The sequence below is a fragment of the Rattus norvegicus genome, chromosome 13 (assembly GCF_036323735.1).
Source record: "Rattus norvegicus strain BN/NHsdMcwi chromosome 13, GRCr8, whole genome shotgun sequence".
Classification (NCBI taxonomy): Eukaryota; Metazoa; Chordata; class Mammalia; order Rodentia; family Muridae; genus Rattus; species Rattus norvegicus.
Genome location: NC_086031.1, coordinates 85,494,230 through 85,513,937, shown reverse-complemented (window position 1 = coordinate 85,513,937; position 19,708 = coordinate 85,494,230). Strand labels below are relative to the sequence as shown.

Here is a 19,708-nt window from a genome sequence, read left to right as displayed (position 1 = left end):
AAACTCGGAAATGACTTTGGTCAGTTCATTTTCCATGCAAAATTATTTTCTAAATATCTCCCAGGCAGAACCAACTTGAGTTTGTTCTTCAGACTGGGTTCTTATGCAATGCAGTGCCTGCATTGTTTTATAGCAGTGGGCTGTCCGTTTAAATAACGCCATAAACAGTAAGATGCCGTCTGATTGTTTATGTTGGCCAGGAAGCTCATTTCTAAAGATAAATCTTTCCTGGATTTGGGAAATAAAATTGTTAGCAGATCATTTTCTTTTTAATCTGTTCCAGATTTTTTGCAAACAAGCTCCGAGTAATTTTCCTTTTAAGATATCATAAATTTAGGAAAATTAAGATTAAAATTCAAGAACTCCTGACAGAGAATGTGCTGTAGGTTAAGTCCAGTGCTCTACTGTGCCTCTCCTCTAATCAGTGCCCTCACCCTCTTGCTATGAGGTTTTCCTCAGACTAGAGCTTGATTTTATTCATCAGCCTCTGAGCTTGCAGGAAAGTGCATGACATCCTCGTTCACCATCACAGTGAATAGATGATGTCTCCTTTCTGCTGCACTCCACCACATTGTTCAAGTACAGTAGAGTGTGTTCCTCTCCCCTTGCTGTGGTACAGTCATCGGCACCAACGGCACCTCTCATCTTTCTGCACAGCTTTGGGCTGCAGAGCCAGTTCAACAAGGGAAGCAGCCTTTCTTGATGGCGTGTATCCCTTTTATGCCACCTCAGTCCCTGCCATCCACATGACTGTAGTCAGATCTTGTCCTCACTAGTCACTAACTTTGAAACCTCCTCTCCAAACACCCCACTCTCGGATCATTATTTAATAATCTCTTCCTTCAGTGTTTAAACTCTAGCCATTCTTCTCCCTCACAGATCTGTAATCCCTTGACCCTGTCATCTTTACTAAATCCATCTCATCCTTACTGGATGTACTTCTTCCTGACCTAACCTAGATACCATGGTTCCTTTGTAGGCATAAATTTTTTGCAAACTACTTTTAATAAGGGTTCAACCTCTCCTCTAGCCCACCACCCACTAGAGGCAGTAGAGAAGTTATTAGAATATGGGGGAAGTGGACCTGTTCAGCATTAATTCTTCTTTGGCAGCAGTCCTGTAGCAAACACCAAATATGACTCTAGGCAGGCAGACACCACACACAAACTAGCAGACACCAGGCGTGAGCAGGCAGCTGCAGCTCAGTCCTTTCAGCAGGCAGACACCAGGCGTGAACACCAAGTGGCCTGAGGTGAGTCTGTAGAAGCAGCAAGCTGCCACCGGAGCCTCAGGAGTGGTCTTGGGAGAGTTTCTCTTATTGGCGGCATTATCTCAAGTTGCGCTCACCAATACGGTGAACCAGTGCATGCGTGTCCTTAGAGAAGAAGAGTGAAGGGGAGCGAGCCAAACCAATGCTTATTTATACTCCTTCATCACAACCCTTCCACGTGTCTGCTCCATCCTTTCACCTGTTCTGCGTCAGGAAAACAGCCTTTCCTGTGTCGACTTTAGCAGGACATCCCCTCACCTGTGTGCCCAGCAAACCAGCATTTAATATAACTGACTTTCCAAAGAAGCCACAAGTTGGCACTTCGTTCCTTACTGTCACCACCCTTGCGTATTCCTCTTGATGCCCAGCTTCCTTTCTCATTCATACCCCTACTTGCCCCAAAGCCCACCTCGTTAAACCCAACTACTCTTTTAATGCCTGCTGTCAGGCACTTGAAACTGGCTAGAAAGTATCAACCAATCAAATCAAATTGACTGACTTCAAGTCTACGACCATTGATTTCAGTGGGACATTCACACAGCCAATCCTTGCTAATGAATTCACTTTCTTCCCTCTGAATCAAGAATTCTTCTGATCTTCATTTTTCAAATCTTCATTACATCCTTTCCCCGACCACCCTCAGCTATAAACTCATCAAGGGCTACACTGAAAAAAAATCATGCAAAAACTGTGTCACATGTCCACTACCACTGGTCCTGCTACAGCTCCACCCACGACCTCTACCCTTCTTGACATGCTGAAAGAAAAATGTCTTCCCTGGGACTCCAGATCCGCTTTACCACTTACCAGCTATGCATTGTTGAGGGAGTAAATGAGCTCTGTCCTTCAGCTTTCTCAGAATGCTGAATAAAATGTACGTCCTGTCAGTTCTGAGTTCAGAAGTTTCATGTGCCTTAGGAATAAACAGGAGCTGTGGTTAGTTCCTCTCTGACTTAATAGTGCCTAGAGAATTTTGGAGGTGTTGGTAAAGGACTGAAATTTGTTGAGTACTGCTTTCTATGGTATACTAGCCGCTGATATTTAGGAAGAGGAATTTGATTTTCCAACTTGAGCAGAGTAAATACATTTCCAGGTCAGCATTTGATCTTAAATTATTATGAATGATGATTACACTTTGTCAGCTTAAGCTGTGGAAAAAGTCTAAGAAACAGAAAGAAAACAGGCTATGAACATAAAACTTGTCATTTAGAAATTACTGGTCATAGGCCAATGAGGTGATTCAGTGGTTGAAGGAACTTTCTACCACGTCTGATGAAAACTAAGTTCGGTTCTCAGACCCCTTAGGAAGGAAGGCAGTCCTGCTGGTGGTTCTCTAACCTCCACATGTGTGTCATGGTTTGAACTTTTACACACACACACACACACACACACACACACACACACACACACACACTCACGTGCTTAAAAATTTTAAGGAATTCCTGGCAGTATCATCCTTTGTCATTTTTTATTCTGTTATTTAAATTTCTTCATTTCTTAAGAGAGTTGAAAGCAGGTTAGTAAAGCTGTAAGAAAGACTTTCCTTGCCTCAGGTGGAAGTCTTCATGTTGAAAGCAAATTGAAATAAAACAAATTTTACATCTCTATTCCAAAGGATTTTCAGAACTGATTGCATAGTTGGTAGAGAAATGGACGGAAAATGAAAGACTATTGTAACTTTCAAGGAAAGGGATTGTGGAAGTCCTGCTTTTAACACTGTAAGCCAACAGTTGCTGCTTTTAAATTATTTTTGTATGTTCTGGTAAAAGTACGGGTTTCCTTTGCTCTTGATGAATAATTCAACAGAGCCGAGTGTGGAGGAGGTCTTGTGGGAGCTTTCCTACAATGTCTTTCCTAGAGGAATGAAGCCGATATCAGCAGAGGCATCGGCTGCTGCGGTCACTGACATGTTCTCACCGTCTTCGTCCCTGTGCACACACAGTAATGAAAACAAGCAGCAAACGGCTGCCAGGCTAAAGGGTGATTATGTTTAGTCTCCGAGTGGTCTCCATGCAGTGGAAATCTAGAGCTGACCAGCAGTGGTATGCAGATGCCAGTGCCAGCTCCCGAGACAGTTTTAGTGGGAGAGAGCAGAGCAGAAGGCTAGGAAGCAGCCCGCCCAGATGCATGTGTTGTTTCTTACTGTAGGAGAATATTGACAAGCTGCTCTTGGTGATCATAGTTGTGTGGAAGTGACTTCCCAAAGCAAATTATTTTGAAACTGTCCTATTGGTGCTGCTCAAGGAGTCTGGTTAGCTAGTAAATTGATCTGTACCTTTTACTCTTACAAATTTATTTGTAGAGGCCCTCAGGTTGTGTGTGTGCGTACACGTGTGTGCATGCATTCCTGTATGTGTGCATGTGTGTTTACAACCCTATATTCCCATTGTAATCACTGTAATTCATCCTGTTTCATCTAGGAAGTCAAGTGATGGAGCTGTTAAAACAATATGTAAACTTAGTTCTTGATTTTTTGGCTTCCGCCTAATACTTGTTTGCACACTGAGAATTTCTACTAAGAACAGAGAGAAAAATCACACTGAGCATCTGAAGAAAAACTAGTTTTTCTCTTCAACTGCAGGCACGGATCACTAATTATGTATAGCTAGAGGGTAAGGTGACAAAATGTCCTTGTAGTCAGCACTGTCTCTTTGAAGACCAAAGGTTGACTTCCACCCTTGAACAGACTCTGCTGTTTTGTGCTGACATGACTTTAGCTAAGGGAGCCAGAGTCAAACTCAAGATCTGAGTACAATTTGACTCAGTTCATTGAATCTTTTTTGTAGTTTATCCCACCCCAATAAAGCTAAGATACCCTGTAATTCCAGACTAGTAGCGACAGCTGAGGTGAGCCCCACATCACAGCGTGGGGACTTTTTAAAGAGAGATCCATCGAGTACAAGTTGTGTACTCCCGGCCTTTGGTACAGAATAAAAACTTGAGAATATTCTAGCAGATGGTAGACTTTTGATGACTGACCTCAGCTGGTACTTTGAGAGGTGAAACTTGAGCTGGACTATAAAGGATGTGGCAAATATAAGGGATTTGCTTGTGTGGGGCTAGCATCCAGCTACAACTGGATGGCGTAGCTCAGTTAAAACCCAAGTAAGCTTGAACTCGAGCTGGGCTCTGCAGATGTGAGATGCACATCAGGGGCTACAGTGAACCAGTCTGCTTGCTAATATTGATTCAACAACTCCAGGTACCAAGACCAGGAAGTCTGGATTTACTTGGCTCTTTTCAAATAAGCAAATCATCAGCTCTGAATTCCAGGCAGAAAAGAGAGGGAACAGTGTCTCTGAAAATGAACATCTTCAGAGACTTCTAGTAAATTCTTTGCCTGTGCCTCATTGCACATGAATTGTAACCAATACTCAGACCTAGTTTCGTGTTAGGCTCAGAAATATAATACTTTAACGAGGTGCACTGCGATCCGAAAAGAGAAACAACCAGTTCTCTGAGTCCTTTAGGGGACAAGGGGTTGGATTAGGTAGTCAAATAGGCAGCGACTCCCTGCCGCAGTATTCCGTCAGGTGCTGAGTTGGACTGAGCAAGTTGCCTGGTAGAAGACACAGTTTTAGAAAGGACCCCTATTGGAAAGAGAAGCAGTAAATGTTTAGTGGAAGGGATGCTGACCGGGATCATTAGTGAGTGAAGGAAGTTACTTTAAACTATCAGACAGCATGGTGAAGACTGTCAAAGAGACCGTTGGGGAGTGGGGACTGGGTATGGATAACACCAGTATGGACCTAGCATGTTGGGGGAAGGCCTGGGCTCCATCTCAAGCACTGCGAAAATAAGAAACTCTTAATTCTTCTGAGACATATAACAGAGCAAAGAGGGAGGACGAGCCTGGGGGAAGGCTAAGGTGAGCTGAATTTACAGAGAAAGTAGCTTGGAGACATGGCAGCAGTTGAGATGATTAAAGACTTGGAATGGAAAAAAGGAAAAATTTCAAAAGTAATTCCAAAGGAAAAATCTCTGAGGCTTGGCAGCTGTGCTTTGTGAAGGATAAAGATCGTACTCCACGTTAACCGCTTGTTCATCATCCTGATGTCGGTGCTTTAAGAGTATTGCCAGGGCCAGTGAGATGGCTCCATGAGTAAAGGGACTTGCTGACAACCTGTGGCCTGAGTTCGAATCCCAGGACCCACACAGGAGAAAGAGAACTGACTCCTGCAAGCTGTCCTCTCGTCTCTACCTGTGTGGACCTGTACTGAGAGAGGGATGGAGAGACAGAGACAGACAGAGGGAGAGCACTGTTAAAGTGGATTCGTTGGAATTATAAAATAAACTTTGAGGTAGGTCTGTTTTACACCTACTCAGCGAATTGTCTTTTGAGATTCCATCACATTGCCAGGTTATCCTGAGTGTAGCTTTAAGGGATTGTATGAATGTACCATAGCTTGCTTTCCCATTCACCAAGGGACATTTGCGCTGTTTCCACTCTGTTTGCCTTTCTTCTTATTTATGGATAGAATGATTGCTCTGCTGAGGGCTTAAGCCCAGGGCCATGAGTTTACCAGGCACAGCAAACTACCACTGAGTAAGCGACATACTCACCCCTTTGGTTTTGTCTTGTTTTGTTTGAGAGCCAAGCATGGTGGTATATATCTGCAATCCCAGCACTTGGGAGGCAGGCAGGAAGATCTGGAGTTCAAGGCCATTGTCAGCTATCTAGTGAGTTAAAGGCCAGCCAGGAATAAAAGAGACCCCCGTCTCAAAAAATAGAGAGAAGTTGTGATCTAGGCCAAACCAGATTAGATGGAACTACAGAGAGGCAAGGAGGCTAGTTGATCGGTATAGTAAGAATATGCTGAGAGCTAAGGAGTTTCAGATAAAGAAGTTATTTCAGCTCCCTGTGCGTCTGTGGCGTTTGCTTCAGATTGGCCACCTCCTTGCCAGCTATGCCATCCTCAAAGACACAACTGAAACCCTACCACTGCTAAACATCTCATCTCCATGGCCACCACAGTGTCTAGGCCTGCTGTGACTTTCCTTCTCCATGCCTCTCACTTCAGACATGATCCTGCACTACTCACGGATGTGTGCTGTGTTGTTCATATCGATCGGTCTCCTCTCCTTCTCTTCCTGAAAAACACCACATTACTTAATTTTCAAATATGCTTCTTTTCAAGCTGTGGATCTTCCTGGGTTATGTTTACATAAAGTGGCTCCTGTGGCTCTACTCTGCCTCTCTCATTTCCTCTAGCTTCCTGACTTCCCGCTTTGTTCTTACATCATCAGCGTACCCACTTTGAATTTTCACACCATGGCTTCACCATTTAGCACAGCCTTTCTGGAAAGTTCTTCTATAAAGTAACTCTAAAAATAAACCTGTGTTTCTAAGTGGATGAAGCAGTGTCGGACAGAGCACCTCTGTGCACTGGATGGAATATCTCTTGCCAAGAGTGACTATGGCTTTGATGACTTGTTGGCAGTTGCATAGGAAGAATGTCTTCTATGGCTAGCTTGTCTTGGTTACTGAGTATTTAGTCTGTAGGTGCCTTCGGAAGACTCCAGGGTTTAGATTAGAGCAGCTTGCATTGGGTCTTGTAGGATTTTGATCGTTCCTTGATACAGGGAGCTAATTGTAGAGCCCACTGTTCCTAACTGACCTTCAGAGTCTCTTTTCTTTCAGGAAGATCTCTTTCACTCTTCCTGCTGTGTGGCAAAAATCTGTTTTTACTCAAACAGATGGTTTAGCTTTCAACAAATAAAAACTAGAGGACAGCATCCACTTATGCCAACTATTTTATAAATCCTCCTAACTTTAAAAAATCTGACTACTTCGTTTTCCACACATCAGAGTGGACCTATCATGAGATGGGAAAATGACGATCCTGGTGTTTTGTGAGAATATTGCAGTATTTCATAGAACATCAGACCCTTTATTTCAGAACTGTTCAATAACATAGCCCCAGCTCCTCTCGGACTCTCTGATGTAGGACCAACTGGAAGCACTAGGGATCATAACTTTCTGTGGAGTATTACGTAGTTCTGTCGGCACTTGCGTGTTAATTCTTTGTTATTTAGGACATCTGGATACTAAGATATGATAAGCCAGCCTCTTTTCAAAGATGTGCATATCATTGTCATTTTTGTCCACATTAGGATGTATTTTTCCACTTTTATAGTAAGGATTACAGAGGCTTCAAAGTTCTGTTTTTAGAGTTCTTATATAAAATCTTAATTGAACTTATACTTAGGGGTGTGTGTGTGTGTGTGTGTGTGTGTGTGTGTGTGTGTGTGTGTGGACTTTGGAGAAGGAACAGTAGCTTTTGGACTCTATTAAATACTCAAAGGTTTCTTGCCTCTACACTTATTACAGTTTTACAGAAACAAACACACTTTAAATACCGGAGTCAGACTAAATAAGGAGACAAATGTAAACTGTAAAGTAGTTTGTTGCTAAGGAACGAATTGGTAGCAAGGCCATGGTACCAGTCCCTTGAAAGATATCCAACACCCACCATGTTCTTCCACTCTGCTTACTATATAGGCTAGAACTCTATGAGAAATCTGATCCACTTGTCATTATGGAAGTGTAGAGATTAGGGCAAAGAAAGACCAGTGTCCACGGATTCAAGCCGTAGACCATCAAGATTGACAAGGTCTTCATGCATAGTCAGTCATCTGTGCTAATTCCCTTTCAGGGCTTGGATCCCTTTTGAAACATTTTGTTCAGTGGCCAACCAGCTGAGATATATTTACTTCCAGGGACAATCTGCCTGCTTTAAATAGCTCTGACAATTGTAAATTCTTCCTTTTCTGTCTCTTCCTTAATCCACGGTATTCTGGATGAATATGATCTTTCTTCTGCATGATAATCTTCAGCTGTTTGCACATTGTATACCTTATGAATCTCTACATTCCAAGACCTAGTTTTTAGAGCTCTGTTCTTTCTTTCTGTCATGTTACCAGGCCTGCTTCAGAAACCATTTTTCTTTCCTTTTCTTTTTTTTTTGAGACTCAGTCAGTCTCTCTCTCTCTCTCTCTCTCTCTCTCTCTCTCTCTCTCTCTCTCTCTCTCTCATATCCTGGCTCTGGCTGCCCTCGAATTTACTATGAAGACTAGATTGACCTTGAACTCAGATCTGCTTGTCTCTGCCTCCTAAGTACTAGTACCAAAGGCATTCACCATTATACCTTGCTAGTAGGCATTTTTCTTTGGTCTTGTTACTTGTTTCCAGTTCTGGTCATTCTCTGTAGAATAGATTCAGTCTTGTCATATCTCTTGAGAAAGCTAAAGAAAGATGAGCATAACAGACGCATCTTCAGATTCTATGTAGTATATTTCTCTTTTTCATTTATCTATCTATCTATCTATCTATCTATCTATCTATCTACTTTTTTGAGACAGTTTCTCTATATAACCTTGGCTACATAGAGAATCCTGGAACTCAACTTGGTAGGCCAGGCTAGCCTTGAACTCACAAAGATCTATCCACTTGTACCACCCACGTGCTGCGACTCAAGGTATGTGTTCCACCGCGTAGCTTCCTTGTGGTTTATGTCTATTGGTGAAGCCAATGTGATTTTTCCATTTAATTATGATTGTGTTTTCTGTCAAATACAATCTATTAAGTATTCGTGTTTGTCACTGCTAAGCCATCTCCATCCCTCTTCCCTTTTCTCTTTGTTGTTGGTTTTATTGATGATGATGACAATGATGATGTGACGATGACAGTGATGACAACAGCAACAACTTGGGGCTGAAATTAAGACTGATTTTTTTTCTTAATCCCGATTCATTTTCTCCATTAAATCCCCTACTTAGCAACTATTCATGGTCCACAGTGTAACTTAGGTTTGATATGCCCAGAACACTGAACTCTTCCAATTTTGTAGCATTTATCTCACTTGTAATCAGTAGTTCATTTGTCTGATTTCTCTGCTAAATTGCATGTTAAGAGCCTTGGCTCCTCAGCTAAATTCCCAAAGCTCACTTAGAAGGAGAGAACCAGCTCCCACAAGTTGTCCTTTGACCTTACATATGTACTGTGGCACAGGCACACACTAAATAAATATAAGAATTGTTTTAGGAAAAACTTACTTATTTGTCGTTATCATTCCTAGCGCCTTACAAAAATAAGTCAAATACATAATAGGGACTAGAAGTATTGTTGAAATGAATTAAATAGATGTCATGTTAGTTACTATTTTTGTCTCTAACACCAGATACTTGACAGAAGCAGCTTAAAAGAAGAGAGATTTATTTTGACTCACAGACCAAAAAGTACCACGCATCTTGGTGGGAAAGGCATAGTAGTTTGGTAGGACAACAGCATGGATAAAGCTATCAGAAAGAGAAATACTTCAGCACTTTTGGAAGCCTGAAATAAGCCTAATGTAAACCAAGAAGGCGAGCAGAAGCCAGTTCATCACAGCCTTGTATGCGATGTCATGAAGTTTGATTAATCCTATGAATATGAGGAGCTCCTAAGACTTTGATCAGGGAAGAAGCAAAGCTAGTGTGTTGTAGATGTCCCTAAGGCCCACGGATGCATGAGGTATACAGGGGACATTAAAGAGGAAGGGCTGGAAAGGATACAGAGGCAGACAGGCAGAGAGAAGGGCTGCAAAATGCATCTTTTGGTCAGGATGCAGTCAGCCTTGGCAGTCATGACCTTGCAGCTGTGATTCCTGCGCTGTCTATACAGAAATGGATTGGAGGAGGGGCTCAGAGGCGCCTACACCTTCCTACTCAACTGTTTGCCACTGATAGACTCAGGGAGAGGGCATTTCCTCAGCTGTGTCCCAACTAATGACCCTATATGGTTCTAATGGATAGTACCAATCCAGTGTTCACACAAATGTCCTTGATTAAACTAAATGGGTCAAAAGGCAAACTGAAAGTCTTGAATGTAGGGAAGGACCTGTTGGCGTGTTGATGGTATTGTTAGGGATGAAGTTGGGGAGGGAAGAAAATAATCAGATTGTATTATATTCCTCTTTGAAACTGTCAAAGTCAATAATACTTAAAAAAAAAAAAAGATGTCCCTAACAATAGTGTAAAAGATTAGTAGGATGATGCTTTTACAGAGACCACAATTGAGAAGTATCCTCTAGGCAAAAGAGTGACAATTCATCTCAATAAAAACAATCTTTGTGCATATTTTCTCAAATAGCAAGTTGCCCCCCAAATCTAGTAGTTTAAAAGAAGAAATCTTATCCCACACTGTTTCAGGGTCAGCAAGCTTAGAGTGGGTATCTTTTGCGCTTGCAGTTCAGATGTTGTCTGGGCCTAGAGATGTCACTGGGTCTAAATGATGTGCTTCCAAATTCACCTACGTGTTGGCCTCTCCCTGGGGCTGCTTTTGACATCGCTTCCCTCAAAGCAACTGATCCATGAGAATGAGAAAGTGAGCAAGTGCACTTTCCCAGAGCGGAGGCCGCCACATCAAGGTTACCACCCCCCCCCCCAAGACACATCATCATCATCATCATCATCATCATCATCATCATCATCATCATCATCATCATCATCACCACACACACACAATATCACACACACAACGTCACACACCACCATTTCTCCTGCATGCTTGTGGTCACCTAGACCAATCACGCTTGTCAAGTCAGAAGTGCTCTGATGGATTATGGAGATAAAAGGACAGAATAATTCACATAGAAACTATCCTGTTAGTCATTTCTTCCAGCTTCTTCTTGCCTAGAACAAATGAGTAAAACATTTGCTTGACTAAAACCAAGTTAAGGCCCCACTGTAAATGTTAAATTCCTTTGCAAGTATTGCTTAGTTTGATGCCATAAAATAGAATAATTTGGTTCCATGTTTGTTTTCAGTGTAATGTTGTAGTCCAGTGTGACTCATGTCTCAGAGTTAGTCGCTTCCCTGGGAAGCGCGGTCTAGCACAACTGCTTGATAGACAGATAGGGAGAGGCAAGGAGAAACTGGGAGGTAAAGAGTGGACCCAACCCGGCTACTTGAATTGTAGAGACTAGAACACATTCTTCCAGATCCCAGGACACAGTACTGGAGCTAAGTGACAAAGTCACCTGTTCACATCACTGAGAGCATAGACAGACGGACAACTTAGTGTTCGCTGAGGGGAAAGATAAATATGTTGGAAGATATTTCTGTCATCTGTTGGAAGATCATCTCATTGTGATACTGATTACTGTGTGACTCAGATAATTTAATTCATGAGTAAACACAAAAGAAAATCATAACACTGCTGAGTCTTTTATGGTTTTTTTTTAAAATCAGGAACAACTTCTTTATTGTATGTGTATCAGTTTTCTCATTTTAAAGAATGTGCAAGGCTCCACGGAAAGGATTGTGGAGCAAATCATCCGAAAAATACGAACCACACTGTTGGAAAAGTGAGATGGTAGAAAGAGATAATGTTGAGCAGTTACAATATTCATGAGGCTTAAAGTATGTTTAAATAGAGCGCTGTTGAGCGTTTATTGATTATATATTACATAGTTCAGGGGGGCTGGAAGTAAAAATATTTGTTGATTCCAATCTTCTTACAAAATATTATAAGATTTTTAAAATTGTTGTTAAAAGTAGTTAAATACATTATGACACATAAACTGTAGGGTAATCCAGCAAATGAGCAGAAAATAATTTGAATACCTTAAGGTCACAACCGTTAGGAGTCATTGATATAAGTTTTCCGTGCCTCTCCGAGGCCTGTCTGCCCCGCCCATGTGACAGTTCTAGCTCAAGTGACTCCCAGGCTAGACCTTCCACTGTCCACCCGCAGTCGCCTTCATTTTCCTCTGTCTAGACTTCATCCACTGTCCACCCGCAGTCGCCTTCATTTTCCTCTGTCTAGACTTCATCCACTGTCCACCCGCAGTCGCCTTCAGTTTCCTCTGTCTAGACTTCATCCACTGTCTACCCGCAGTCGCCTTCAGTTTCCTCTGTCTAGACTTCATCCACTGTCTACCCGCAGTCACCTTCAGTTTCCTCTGTCTAGACTTCATCAGCCTCGTACGAGGGGCTGTTTTCCAACATCTGCAAACCTAGGGTTATTGCAGATGTGCTGGGGCTTAAGGTGGCAGGCAAAGTGGCAGGACACAGGGTACCGCCACTGATGATGGATCATTCATTGATAGTAATTCTCCTGAAGGCCCAGACCCTTGATGCAGCGTGAAATATTAATAAAACAAATCCACGCTAATGCTGCCTAGCACAGGCCGGCGGTCTCCATCTGTTCTCAGCCCAGCACATAGGCTGAGTCTACATTTTTTTCCCCTTTTGCCAAAGTCTGCCCCACCAAGGCTGGCTCTACCCCTCCAGAGTTCCGAAATTGCTCTCTCCTCCAGGTGGCGAGCTGCCAGCAAACCCGCTCAGCACTCCCAAATTCTTGCAGCTAGCTGGGGTTCACCACAGGGTGTTGGTGCCCAAACAGGGATCTGCCCTGGATCTCTCAGTTGAATTGCCTGTGAAAGAAAACACCACATAATCTTAGTTTAACACTAGTAGATAGCAGTCACTGGGCGCAGAACCTAGCATCCTAATTTCCCCAACTATTCTAATTAGAAATCATCCGGTGGATTCGCTACTCGAGCTAACAACCTCCATCCTCCTACATTGTGTCTGCCTTGCTCCCGCAGTCCAAAAGACAAGTTCCTTTCTCTACATTCTCACTTCCTCCCCAGACCCGGAAGTCCCAGCTCCTCCTTGCCCAGTGTTTGGTTTCTTGTTATCTTTATTATTCAATCAATTAGGGGAATTTCCTCTATGCCTTGGTGTGTAAACTACAGTGAGGATCAGCGTTGATGCTGCCATGAGGCATCAGTAGATTAGAGTTCTAAGTTCAGGTTCGAATCTCCCCCTTTAAGCACCCACTATGTGCATTAACTATCTCCCTGCATCTGTTAGTGTATAATTTACATTTGATCCTCACAGAAACTATAGGAGGTAGGCATTAGCCATACTTAACCAGTAAGTTAACCGAGAAGGTTCAAATGATTATTCCCGGACTTCACGGCCCATTGTGACCGGTGTTCTGCAGACAGATCACTTGTTAACATCTTTAGCCTTCCTCTTAAGGACAGAGTGTGAGGAGTGAAGACTGTACACTCAATGCCAGTCCGTTGTGATGATTGCAGAGTAGCAGGTACTGTTGATGGGAACAAAGAGGAAGCATTTCTGTTCCCACTGAGACTTGCTCACACACTAGTTTCCTGCATGTTTTATGATAAGCCAGAAGAGCTGTTTGCACTGCTGTATTAAACTATGAAGAACCACGAGGGCCATAAAATACGGCTTTCCTGGGATTTTAAGTTTGTCTAATTAAAGACCTTTGTATAAATTCATTCTATCCGAATTTAAAAGACATCAATTCCAGAGTTTGCTTACTGTTCCTTGGCATTTAAACATACAAACCCCCCTTTTAGAAAACACTTTCCAAAAGTAACCATCAGCCACTTCCATAAACCAGCCTGTCCCAGAACGATAAACCAGCTCTGTATTCAAGTAAAATGTGACATTTATAGAGAAAGAAAGAGTCTGTCTCCTCACATTTTCGTCTACATTTCTTTGTGTGTTACCATCTATTTTCCCAGGAAAACTGACTCACACTAAGGCTGTGATAGCTGATAGGAGCCATTAAAAGAATTGAGACAGATAAATCTCCTATCCACCCATCCCAAGGACAGTCACTTTTGCCCTCCCCCTCTTCTGACCCTTGGTTAGGCCCTGCATACAGTAAATCAGTAGGTACCTTGTAGACAGTCGATTCAAGTCACATCTCTAAGGTTCTCATCACTGTGTTAGCAGGTGAGAGATACCAGGATGAAAACCATATACAGCCATGATCTACATAAACTCATATGGTACAGAAGAATATTCTGTCCGTACTTGAAGCTAAGGGGATACTGTTCATCTATCCACTTACCCATAGCTGTGGTCTTTGAGCTACCATAGTCTGTTAGTTCCCAGTGAGAGAAACTGTATGTGGATAGCTTTAACAGGGGTTTCTGATCAAAGAGTCTGACTTGGAAGTTCCTTAAACAGAAGAGAGTCACACAGATGACAGCGTACCCCCCTGGTTTCACTGATGCTGAACCCTGCTTGCAGCAGTAAAATCAGAGCCTTTTACCACACTACTGCCGGGGCTACCACAACTCCAAAGGGACTTTATCACCTTGGCTCCTTTGTGTTTTAGAGCTGGTGCATCTGATTGGTAGAGACTTTTTAATTACATGAAAGTGCCAGACGGTGGGGACTCTCCCTGCATCCCATTACTCAGCAGGCTAAGACAAAATGTTTCAGGCTCAAGGCCAGCCTGGGCTGTGTGATGTGACTGCCAGAAAGGGATGGGGAAAAGCACACACACAAGAGCATCTAAGACATACAGTATCTGTCCCACTAGTATCTGCACACACCTGTTGTGCAGCTATGCGTGACCTACAGTATCTGTACTACACACTAAGATAGTGAGGCCCAAACTCTGCTTCACAAGGTAAGATACTCTGCTCCTGGGAGGGAATTGCAGTGGTCCTGAACTCCTCTGTTAACAGCATATTGAATAATCAGAGAAGGTTAAAGATAGGAGGTAAATAGGCAGATTACTGAAGGGAGAAATGCAATGAGTTTAGTTTAAATCACCAAAAAAGAAAAGCTGTTTTCTACACCATTGATGAAGCACAGTGAGAGGCTGGGTGACGCTTACATTACCAGATCTTAATGATGTCCACAGTCATCTCTGTCCAGATTGGTCTAGTTTTTATAATGTCCAGGAAGATTACCCAACTCAAAGGCAAAGCTCACCTTGGTGAGCCCTTAACCAGCTGGGTGTGTGACGTATAAGCAAGTAGTTCAGTTAGTGAGTGGATCTCTAAAGTGAGCAAGCTGAAGTCAATAAATCTTGTTGCTGTTTTTGTTTTCTTTTGAGGGTTGAGGAAAGGTATTGTGATGTGGTGCAGGCAGACCTCAAACTTGTGGTCCCCCTGCCTCAGCATCCCAACTGCTAGAGTAAGGTAAGTCATCTCTAAATTCCCCTATTGGTATCCAAATATTGTAACTCGTATGTGATAGGCCACTGAAATTATTATTTTCAGTATATGTTGATTTTGTGTTTTAAAGGGCACATAAATAGGGCTGGAGACACAGCTCAGTAAATGCAAATAAAAGAATAAAAAGTTCAATACTCAGGACCCACATAATGCCAGCTGCAATGGCATATGCTTGTAATCCAAGTACTGGAGAGAAACAGGCAGGTCCCTGGGATTTACTGGCTAGCCAGTTTAGTCTATTTAGTGAGCTCTAGGTCAAGGAGACACAAGGAGGAAAACACCCAAGGAATGACACATGAACACCCATGCACTTTTGTCCTCCGGTCCAAGAAGTCAAAGGATCGTCAGATCTCTACCTCCTGCTTAGTTTGTTGTTGCTGTTGTTGTCTTGTTTGCTTACCTGTTGATTTTGTTTTTAGAGTTGTACTTCCCCAAACTCGGTGGTTTGATGTTGCCCTTAGTGAGGGCTTTTCTCATTTCTGAGTCTCAGGAATTTGTTTCTCAGACTGTAAGCTGCACCATGCCCTACTTAATGTTCAAGGATTGCCTTTATGATAAAGAATTATAATGTTTCTTTCAAAAGTCATTTTCTACATGAAGTAGAAGATTCCTGTCCCAATTTGCTCAGTCGTTTCAGTGACAGGTAGATGCAGACTGCTCGGGGAACATGCTGAATTATGTAGATCCTAGTTGTAAGATGCTTAATCACTTGCCTCAATTGTGCTTAATTGTGTCATGCAAAGTAATGACAGTCTTATCCTGTAAATCTGTTTTATAAGCAGGTCTGGTGATAGCTTTTAAAGGAATCATAATTCTGAATATTCACTTACTGCACAGTAGTCCAACCTATGAAGAGAGGTAGCATTAAAATTATACGATACCTCCAAGCATTGTGGCACACGCGTTAGTCCCAGCACTCAGGAGGCAGAGTGGGGAGGTCTCTATGAATTTGTGGCCACCCTGGTCATATATATATGTGATATCATTAGAAGGAAAGACTTTATGTGTAGTTTCTTTTCTTCTTAGCAAGACTGCTGGTTTTAGTGATGGAAAATTGTTACCAGAGTAGACGGAGACAAGGGAGTTTACCTAGGGTGTCACACACACTAGTGCAACATGTTAAGGAATTGCTCTCCTTAAATCATACTACAGCCTTTAGCTCTTCATAACAAATTGAGTGACCTTGAATGAACTTCAGCAATCCATTTCTTCAGGGGGGCTTATTGAGTTAGTTTCTCAAGTCACGGTGTGTTCCTTTAAAAAATAAAAAAGTCCCGACTCCTACCCTTGGCCTCTCGTAGTTCATCTTACTCCTCTCCCGCTCTCCAGTTGTGTTTCCTACCCACCCATCCTTCCATTGAGTGCATAGCCCTTCTTGCTGTTCCCCACCTCAGCTCCTAATTTATTCCTCATGCAGACCTTCCTCAACTTCCTGGAGCCATTTTATCCACCACATGCCTCATTCCTTCACTTCTTTCCTGTCCTCTTTACTGTCTCTACTATAAAGTGGCATTCTATTGCCACCTGTCACAGTAAAGCAAGGACCAGTAAATGCAAGAAATATAATGATGTTTGAAAAAGATTGATCTGCAGACCATGTAGAAGATGACACAGTCATCTTCCTCTTGCTATGACAAAATGCCTGAGATGATCAACACAAAAGGAGGAAATGTTTACTCTAGCTCATGATTACAGGCCTTGGCCCGTTCTAAAGCATCACGTCATGGTGTGTGTGTGTGTGTGTGTGTGTGTGTGTGTGAGAGAGAGAGAGAGAGAGAGAGAGAGAGAGAGAGAGAGAGAGAGTGTGTGTGTGTGAAGGAAGATGCTCACTGCATGGCAGCCAGTTAGCAGAGGAAGACACCCTTTCTAGCATCCCTTTCTAGGACAAGGGCAAGTGACATCACTTCCTCCCATTAGCTTACCCCTAAAGATTTCAAGGACTCCTAATAGTACCATTGGCTAAAAATGAAACCTTCAACAAAAGGTCTTTGGAGACCTTTTAGATGCAAGCTATAACATGGCGTTTAGATGGTGAAGAGCTTTCACATTCATTAACATGTAAATTGATTATTATCAGATCCAAAGACAGGTCAGGATGGTGTACCCTACTTCCCCAGAACACAAGATACAACAGAAGGTGGGAAGTAATTTCTAAAACCACATTTTCTGATAACTATTGAATTTGCCTCACTTTAAAAGGATCTATTCAGCTATTTACATATTGTCTTATCCATTTTATTGTCTCTTCCTTGGAGACTTGCTCTTGAAAAATGTTTCTGTCATGATTACATTTTGACATTCCTTGGTTGTTAAGTATGGTTATTTCCTTGGTTACTTTGGGATTCCATCTGTTTAGCAGAGGGGAGGTGTGTGTGAGAGCTAACTTGCAAACATCTGCCTATTAGTCTGTTTAACCTAACTGTTTTTCTTTGTATTTTCTGTGATATTTATAAACTCCCCCTTTTCCTGCCTCCACCTTTGGGTAGAGAAGTCCTGTGGCTCTTTCAAAGCTCACGTCAGTACTCCCTGCAGCTCTGATGTCAGTACTCACTGCAGCTCTGATGTCAGTACTCACTGCAGCTCTGATGTCAGTACTCACTGCAGCTCTGATGTCAGTACTCACTGCTGCTCTGATGTCAGTACTCACTGCTGTTCTGACATCGCCTTGCTCCCCCACTTGTCCCTGAGGCTTGCTCAGGGCCTAGGCATTCCTCTAGAACCATGTTTTTTTCTGGAATAGGTAAGAGAGTTTTCTTTCACACCTATGTTATATTCACCTCTTTATGGTGGAATGTCTAGGGAACCATAGAGATGCTGTTGTGGATAAGCTAACCTGGAATATCCAGTCTACTAAATTAATGAATTTGTTTTCCTCAGGTTTGATTTAGTTGGTCCTTCTATGAAAGTAAATACCAGACAAAAAGAAAACAGGCTTTACAAGGTTGTACAAAGAACAATTGTTTGGTGACAGCAGGTTTGGTGACAGTTGATACGTTTTGGTCTTGGGGTTCTAAAGTGTGAGGTCATTCTGCCACTGGGACCACTAAAGCCTACTCCTACCCTAACCCACGTTTTCCTGAGGGAGAGTCGTGACCAGCTCCCATACACTCTCGTTTTTCCTGGAGCAGCACTCTGTACTGACCACTCCCAGGAAGATTCCTCCCCCAAATAATATTACTTTCCCCCTACTTTAAGATATTTTTAGAGTAGATAGGTTTTTTTTAAATCCCCCACTTAATCTATATAGCCAAGGATGGCCTCCAACTGACTCTATAGTCTCATACTGGCCTTCAACTTATAATCTCCTTGCCTTGCCCTCCTAAGTACTAGGAATTTTTTAAAAGTACTTTATCAAGGAAGTCTTATAGATACGGCCCTCAGTTGTCAAGAAAGACATACAGATGAAATTCTCACAAAGATAAATAGGTATCTAACTAAACAGAATCTTTTTTTATTCCATATTAATCACAAGAGAATGTCTTAACATGACCTATGCTCATGTAAGAAACCATAATTAAGTTTGTTGGGTCACATTAAAGAAACCAACATGTTTGGGGTGGAGGATTGCTGGAGCTGCACCTGTGCTCACACCAGCAGCTGTAATTATCATGCATGTAAGTGTGCACATACCTGCATTGTGCAAGGCTGGGTGGGAAAAGAAGGAAGATCAGAGTAAATGGTGAAATGACCTTTTATGGCTATGTGAAGCTGTCCAAAGAAAATGAGAAAAAATGTTTAAATGATGCTGGATTTTGAAGAAGCACTGTTAAAATTATATTGACTAGCATATACTATAAGCTAAAGGGCCAAATCATTAAAATGTGTACCAAAATAGTTTGAAAAGCTGTCCTAACAAATGAAAATATCCAGAGAGAAACATGCATGTTCAAGTGGACTCCAAGATAGATGCCATAAATGTCGCCGTGGCCTGAATATGCAGAGTTTGAGAATTTTCTCTCAGAGTAGGGCTTAATTACATCCCAGCCCTTCACTCCCATTGCTCTCAGCCACCATTACCTCAGTGGAGGACTCGAGCACCCTCCTGTTCATCACCTAGCAAGAGAGAAGGAAGAACAGTTACAAAGAGACTTCTTAAAATATGAGGAACGTTAACATTTTCATTGCATGTGTATGAGTGTATTGTCTGCAGGCACCTGCATAGTCTTGTGGGTGCAGTGCCTGGTGAAGCCAGAGAAGAACCCCTGGAACTGAAGTTATAGGTGATTATGGGTGTGAACCTCCACATAGGTGTTAGGAACTGAACCCTGATCCTATGCAAGCGCAGCAAGTACTCTTAACTATAAACCACGCCCACACCCGCGGATCCCGGCCCGCAGCAGCTCTCTGCTCCCAGACCCCGTGGGAAAGAGACCTCACCGCCTGGTCAGGTGGGCACTCCAGAGGCTGCAGAGCGGAAGAGACCACCAACACTGCCCACATC

The 19,708-nt window shown here is 42.5% G+C and overlaps 1 protein-coding gene across 4 annotated transcripts in view; it reads left to right on the top strand.

The window, feature by feature from the left end:
- The window catches only part of Atf6 (activating transcription factor 6), a 179,648-nt gene that overhangs the window by 126,022 nt on the left and 33,918 nt on the right, over positions 1 to 19,708 (top strand). The window lies entirely within an intron of this gene.